General features: G+C 41.4%; 1 pseudogene; it reads left to right on the top strand.

The window, feature by feature from the left end:
- Window positions 1-956: 956 nt before the first annotated feature.
- Window positions 957-2246, top strand: LOC138079003 (keratin, type I cytoskeletal 18 pseudogene; annotated as a pseudogene).
- Window positions 2247-7223: the final 4977 nt, after the last annotated feature.

The raw sequence follows: 7223 nt of genomic DNA, 5'->3' as shown, positions 1-7223 counted from the left end.
ACATTAATATAAAACTAGAGTTTCTAGATTTGTTTACTAAAAAGGACAAGCAGTTTTCCTATAATTTTAGAAGTTCTCAGGATAGTTAAGTGGTAGACTTGAAACTATGGACTTTTGTTGTAAGAAACTGTATTTATTATATTATTAGAATAGAAAACAGGGGGGGTGCACTTAAAATTATTGTTCCTACAGCTTCCTAGGTGGCTCAGCTGGTAAAGAATCTGCCTGCAATGGGAGAGACCTGGGTTCAATCCCTGGGTTGGGAAGATCCACTGGAGAAGGAATAGGCTACCCACTCCTGTATTCTTGCCTGAAGAATTGCAAGGACTGTATAGTCTGTGCGGCCGCAAAGAGTTGGACACAGCTGAGAAATTTTCACTTCACTTCTTCACAGTTGAAAAATAGGTTTTTTACCTACCAGTCTTGTGAAAATTAACCAACTGATTATGAATTCACAGTCATGTTTTCTTTGATGCAGCTGGTAAAAAAGCACTGTTCAGATTCTTCTCCTAAAATTAGGAACACAGCTACTAGGCATCTGCCTTGGAAAATAACTTGAAAAAACCCCAAAAAGGATAAAAAGGAGCAGCAGTGGGTGATTTGTATTAGTTCTTTTAAACTCCATCAAGGAATTTGTCCTTTTAACCTAAAGATATGAAAACGCTATCAGAATATTAAGCCAGGAAGTTACAGGATCAGACTGAACATTAAAAAGACCATTAATTTTTTAATTTAAATGTGGTACTTTGGACACATATGTTTATTTCTGTTTTTCCCAATGTGTAAATAAAACTCCAATAATGAAATTTTAAAATAATTAATCCCCAAGGATAAGAACAGGAGAAGAGATGACAGCAAAAAAGAAGAGTGAACAAAATCATGGAATTAGAATGACTAGAAGGACACCGTCCAGCACCTAGAGTCCTGGCCTCGCTCTTTCCTCGAGAACAAACATCATGAGCTTCAGCGCCCAATCCACCTTCTCCAACTACCGGCCCCTGGGCTCTGTGCAGTCGTCGGGCCACCGGGTCTGACCGGCCAGCAGCGCGGCCAGCGTCTATGCAGGCGCCGGGGGCTCGGGCTCCCGGATCTCCGTGTCCCGCACCACCAGCGTCCGGGACGGCTGGGGGTCCGGGAACCTGGGCGCCGGGATGGCCGGGGGTCTGGTGGGGGTAGGGGGCATCCAGGGCGAGAAGGAGACCATGCAAGACCTGAATGACCGCCTGGCCTCCTACCTGGAGAAGGTGAGGAGCCTGGAGGCAGATAACCGGAGACTGGAGAGCAAAATCCGGGAACACCTGGAGAAGAAGGGACCCCAGGTCAGAGACTGGGGACACTACCTGAAGATCATCGAGGACCTGAGGGCTCAGATTTTTGCAAAATCTGTGGACAATGCCCGCATCGTTCTTCAGATTGACAATGCCCGTCTTGCTGCTGATGACTTCAGAGTCAAGTATGAGACGGAACTGGCCATGCGCCAGTCTGTGGAAAGTGACATACACGGGCTCTGCAAGGTCATCGATGACACCAATGTCACCCAGCTGCAGCTGGAGACTGAGATCGAGGCTCTCAAGGAGGAGCTGCTCTTCATGAAGAAGAACCATGAGGAGAAAGTAAAGGGTCTACAAAACCAGATTGCCAACTCTGGGCTGACCGTGGAGTTGGATGCCCCCAAACCTCAGGACCTCAGCAAGATCATGGCAGACATCCGGGCCCACTATGATGAGCTGGCTCAGAAGAACCAAGAGGAGCTAGACAAGTACTGGTCCCAGCAGATTGAGGAGAGCACCACAGTGGTCACCTCGCAGACCACTGAGATAGGAGCTGCTGAGATGACCCTCACAGAGCTGAGGTGCACTGTCCAGTCCCTGGAGATCGACCTGGACTCCATGAGAAATCTGAAGGCCAGCTTGGAGAACAGCCTGAGGGAAGTGGAGGCCCGCTACGCCATGCAGATGGAGCAGCTCAACGGAGTCCTCCTGCACCTGGAGTCGGAGCTGGCCCAGACCCGAGCAGAGGGGCAACACCAGACCCAGGAGTACGAGGCCCTGCTGAATGTCAAGGTCAAGCTGGAGGCTGAGATCAATACCTACCGCCGTCTGCTGGAAGATGGGGAGGATTTCAGTCTTGGCGACGCTCTGGACAGCAGCAACTCTAGGCAAACCATCCAGAAGACCACCACCCTCAAGCTTGTGGATGGCAAAGTGGTGTCTGAGACCTCAGACACCAAAGTTCTGAGGCACTGAGGCAGCAGAAGCAGGGTCCCCTGGGGGTCAGGAGGTCAATAAAAGCTGAGACTTATTGCATTAAAAAAAAAAGAATGACTAGAAGAAAATTAACAGAGTTAATGAATTTGCAGTGACTGAAACCAGACGTGGAAGTGAGAATAGCAGTGCAAATCAACTTACTCCAGAACCCCTGAAATTTTGGCTTTTTTAGAATATTGTTTCCTTCTCCAGAAATTTATATTTATCCACATTTAGTGTAGAACTTGCATTTCTAGTTATTTAATCTTACACATGCTCATTGTGACCCTATAACTGTAGCCTTCAAGACTTCTCTGTTCATGGGATTTTCCTGATGAGAATACTGGAATGGGTTGCCATTTCCTCCTCCAGGGAATCTTCCACACCCAGGGATCGAACCTGTGTCTCCTGCATTGCAGGCAGATTCTTTACCACTGTGCCACCAGGGAAGCCCAAATATTATTGTTTATTTGAGCCTAGGAGTTTTAAATTGTTCTTATGAATATTTGTTCTTTCTCTCATTCTCTCTCTGTTTCCACTGAATTTCCTAATTATGCTGATACTTACAAAGTATATGGGCTTCCCTAGTGGCTCAGATGGTAAAGAATCTGCCTGCAATGCAGGAGACCCCAGGGTTTGATCCTTGGGTAGGGAAGATCTCCTGAAGAAGGGAATGGCAACCCATTTCAGTATTCTTGCCTGGGGAATTTCGTGGACAGAGGAGCCTGGCAGGCTATAGTCCATGCAGTCACAAAGAGTCAGACATGATTGAGTGATTGAGTGGCTAACTTACTTATAAAGTATGTAATTTTTGGAAAATCTCTCAATAATATTATGCCTTTCTTCTCTCATCTGAAAACATGAACACAATGCAGAAAATCAAAGGGCTCCTGAGAAGATTTTCAGCTAGTACATATAAAGCACTTATGGCTGTGCTGGACAAAGAAATGACCAACAGACATGTAGTTCTATAGCTGTCCATGTAAAGAAATTTAATATGTAAAAAAGATGGCAAGTCAAATCAGTGAAGGAAATTGGGTTATTCAATAGAGTTTAGGCTTAATTAGCTATCCAATTATTTTTTAAATACTAATTTTAGTGCTCTATCACATAGCAATCACAGGAATTAATTTAACACTCCAGTATTCTTGCCTGCAGAATTCCATGGACAGAGGAACCTGGGAGGCTACAGTCCATGTGGTCTCAAAGAGTCAGACATGATTGAGTGGCTAACTTGCTTATAAGATATATGGATTTCGGAAAATCTCTGAATAACATTATGCCTTTCTTCTCTCATCTGAAAACATGAACACGACGCAGAAAATCAAAGGGCTGCTGTGAAGATTTTCAGCTAGTACATATAAAGTACTTATGGCTGTGCTGAACAAAGAAATGACCAATAGACATGTAGTTCTATAACTGACTGTGTAAAGAAATTTAATATGTGATCAAGAAGGCAAGTCAAATCAGTGAAGGCAATTGGGTTATTCCATAGAGTTTAGGCTTAATTAGCTATCCAATTATTTTTTAAATACTATTTTTAGTGCTCTATCATATAGCAATCACAAGAATTAATTTAACACTCCAGTATTCTTGCCTGGAGAATTCCATGGACAGAGGAGACTGATAGGCTGAGTCAGACATGATTGAGCAACTTTCACTTTGACTTTACACAGAGCTAATGTGATATTTTGGGGGGGGGGGTGCCTGGAAAATGTGAGTTTAGGATGGGAAAATGAAGAGAAAATAACTATAAAGGTGAGGTGGGGCAGTGAAATAGAGGCATTTATGTTAATAAGATAGGAAAATCAGTCTGAAACAGGACACATAACACACAGAAAAGATTGAAATATTGAATTACTTCAGTACTTAAGGTTTTACAATGCAAAAACACCATGAACAAAGTTAAAAGATATTCAAGATTTAGAAGAAAAATGTTTATAAAATATATATTATGCAGGATTTATACCCACAATATATAAAGAAAATAAGCAATAATAAAACTACAAAATAATCAACATGAATATGGATAAGACACTCTAGCTGCTTTAAGAGGCTATCAGCAAGATTCCCAAAGATATCCGGGTTCCTGGTCATTGTATCAAGTCTACAGCTCTTGTCTGGAAATATACTGGATCAGGCTAGACTAGGATAAAAGGCTAAGGATAATAATTACGCTGTTGTCTGGGTATATGCTGCTTCATTCTTAGTCATTCTTAGAACTATAAAACTATGAGATGAGTGGTGGCCATGCTCATAAGAGATGTGGATGGCTTTCATCCACATTGGCCTCTACATTCATACAGCCATCTCAGCCTGACTTATGAACTGGTGAATCTGGAGGGAGCAGTTCATTTTCCAGAAATTCTGACCTTCATAGTTCAGGCTCTTTATCTGTAACCATGAACACAGAGGAAAAGCTTTGGAGGACTCTGAAAAGCTTTGGAGGACCTCCACTTTCCTGCATAATGGTGCTGATCCCTTCTTGAGCTATTCTGATGGTCTTCCCTCTCTATTCTTAGAAAATGTTCATCTGATATGACTTATCCACATTCTTTGAATACACCATGCTAATTCCTTTATGAAATACACTCAGTTTTGTTAAAGAATGGAGAGTGATCTAAGGAGGGAGAAAATTGAGCAATAATATGAGACAGTAGGTCCTTGTTTATTATTGATTTTATATATAGTAGTGTGTATATGTTAATCCCAAACTCCTAATTTATCCCTCCACCCCCAGCTATCTCTTTCAGTACTGATATGTTTATTTTCTAAGTCCAAATTTATTTCTGTTCTGTAAATAAGTTCATTTGTATCGTTTTTTTCAGATTGCACATATAAATGATATCATACTTGTCTTTGTCTGACTTACTTCATGCAGTATGATAATTGCTAGGTTTATCCCTGTTGCTGCAAATGACTTTCATTCTTCTTTATGGATGAGTGATATTCCATTGTTTGTAGGTACCACATCTTCTTTATCCATTCATCTATTGATGGACATTTAGGTTGCTTCCATGTCTCAGAGAAGGGGTCCCAGATGCTCCCATGTTGGGTTCATGGTCCTCAAATTTCACTCACAATGAGACATGACACTTAAAAATGGATGCTCATTATTTTATTGGTGAATTGAAGATAAACTGACTTATTCCAATGTCAAGGCTTTGTGAAGGACTAGTATCTTCGTATTCATTTTCTGGGGGAAAATAAAGGAAGTTCAGACAAGATCGGCAGGGGATATCTATGCCTGTTACTAATTGAAGAAAAGTGGGTGAGAGCTTACAATATCTCCATCTTGTTTTCCTCATTTTCTCTTTCTTTCCTAATTTCTTTTTGTTTATGATTAATATGTACCTAACAGACAATGAGCTCTACAGTTTTGCTTGCAAAATGAATTTTTAAAGATTCTTCTAAGGTTATCTTTTAATGACTGTGGATAATGTTCAAGTATGTATTTACAAAGACACTTACTGCAATATATCCTATAATAACAAAAAAAATGAAACCAGCCTACATGTCCATTGATGGAATTTCATTAAAGTAATCATGGCATAGCCAGACAATGGATAGTATAGATTGGTAAAACAGAACAACAACAACAAAAAAAACAGAATCAAATAAATCCACATAGTTCTATGAACTAATATGGAAGTTTTTCAAAAAATGTGTTATTTTAAATGAGAAGCATATAAACCTGTACATAAAAATATGATATCATTTATGGATAAAAAAGATCATATATATTCAAACAGACACAAATGTTTTCAAGAGGATATTCAAGAGAGTTAACTATGGTGGCTTTTGGAAAAGAAACTGGAGAGGTAGGGTATCCTATGCCTTCAACAGTTAGCCTCATACTTAATGTTTAATTTTTTTCTAAGTTAAGTATATATTCAGTTCAGTTCAGCCACTCAATTGTGCCCGGCTCTTTGCGACCCCATGAACCCCAGTGCACCAGGCCTCCCTGTCCATCACCAACTCCCAGAGTCCACCCAAACCCATGTCCATTGAGTCGGTGATGCCATTCAACCACCTCATCCTCTGTCGTCCCCTTCTCTTCCTTCCCTCAGTCTTTCCTAGCATCAGGGTCTTTTTCAATGAGTCAGCTCTTCACATCAGGTGGCCAAAGTATTGGAGTTACATCAGTCCTTCCAATAAACACCCAGGACTGATCTCCTTTAGTGTGGACTGGTTGGATCTCTTTACAGTCCAAGGGACTCTCAAGAGAAGCAATAGTTTTAAACTATGTAACATTTGGCAATAAAAATGTATAGTATCATTTATCAGGTACACTGGATCTAACAGGTCTGGTCTGGTGGAAACCTGAGATGGGAAATGTTTGAACCTGAGAAGGACAGGAGAAGATCAAGAGAGAATCAAGATCTGCTTCCTCATTACTGAACAACTTTAAGGCAAGTAATGGTTATGCAAAAAACAACTTGGGGTTCGTGTTTTTTAAAATTGGATGCACCACGGATATCTTATTAAAAACACAAAGTCCTACTACCCTATTCCAGATATCTGAATAGAAATCTCTAGAACTGGGATCCAGGACTATGCAGTATCTATGTGGTTCCAGTTGACTCAGTGACTCACTTAAGTTTGAGATCTGTAGGGGTTAGGGCCCTTGATGGAGAGTAAGTTTAATTCATATTTGTTATTGAATTCCAGATTACTGGGGTAGTGGGCCTTGAGGAGGTCATTGTGATTCATGCCCTGGGAGTGGTAGTCCCTGATTCTTCCTAAGACAGGTGTGGGAGAAGAGCAGTGACCAAGACCTCTTTGTGATAGTGGTCTCTGTTGAGGATGACCATTTTGTAAGCGTGGTCTCTGCTGAAAATCACCATCTTGTGGAAGTGGTCTCTGTTGAGGTTCAGCACCTTGTGGGGGTGGTTGTGGCCGAGGTTGACCTTCTTGTGGTTGGGGGTTCTCTGCTGAGGTTCACCATCTTGATTTCACCATTAGGATGGAGTCTAG

This window comes from Capricornis sumatraensis, chromosome 4, assembly GCF_032405125.1.
Source record: "Capricornis sumatraensis isolate serow.1 chromosome 4, serow.2, whole genome shotgun sequence".
NCBI classification, from domain to species: domain Eukaryota; kingdom Metazoa; phylum Chordata; class Mammalia; order Artiodactyla; family Bovidae; genus Capricornis; species Capricornis sumatraensis.
This window is presented reverse-complemented; position numbering and strand designations above follow the sequence as displayed.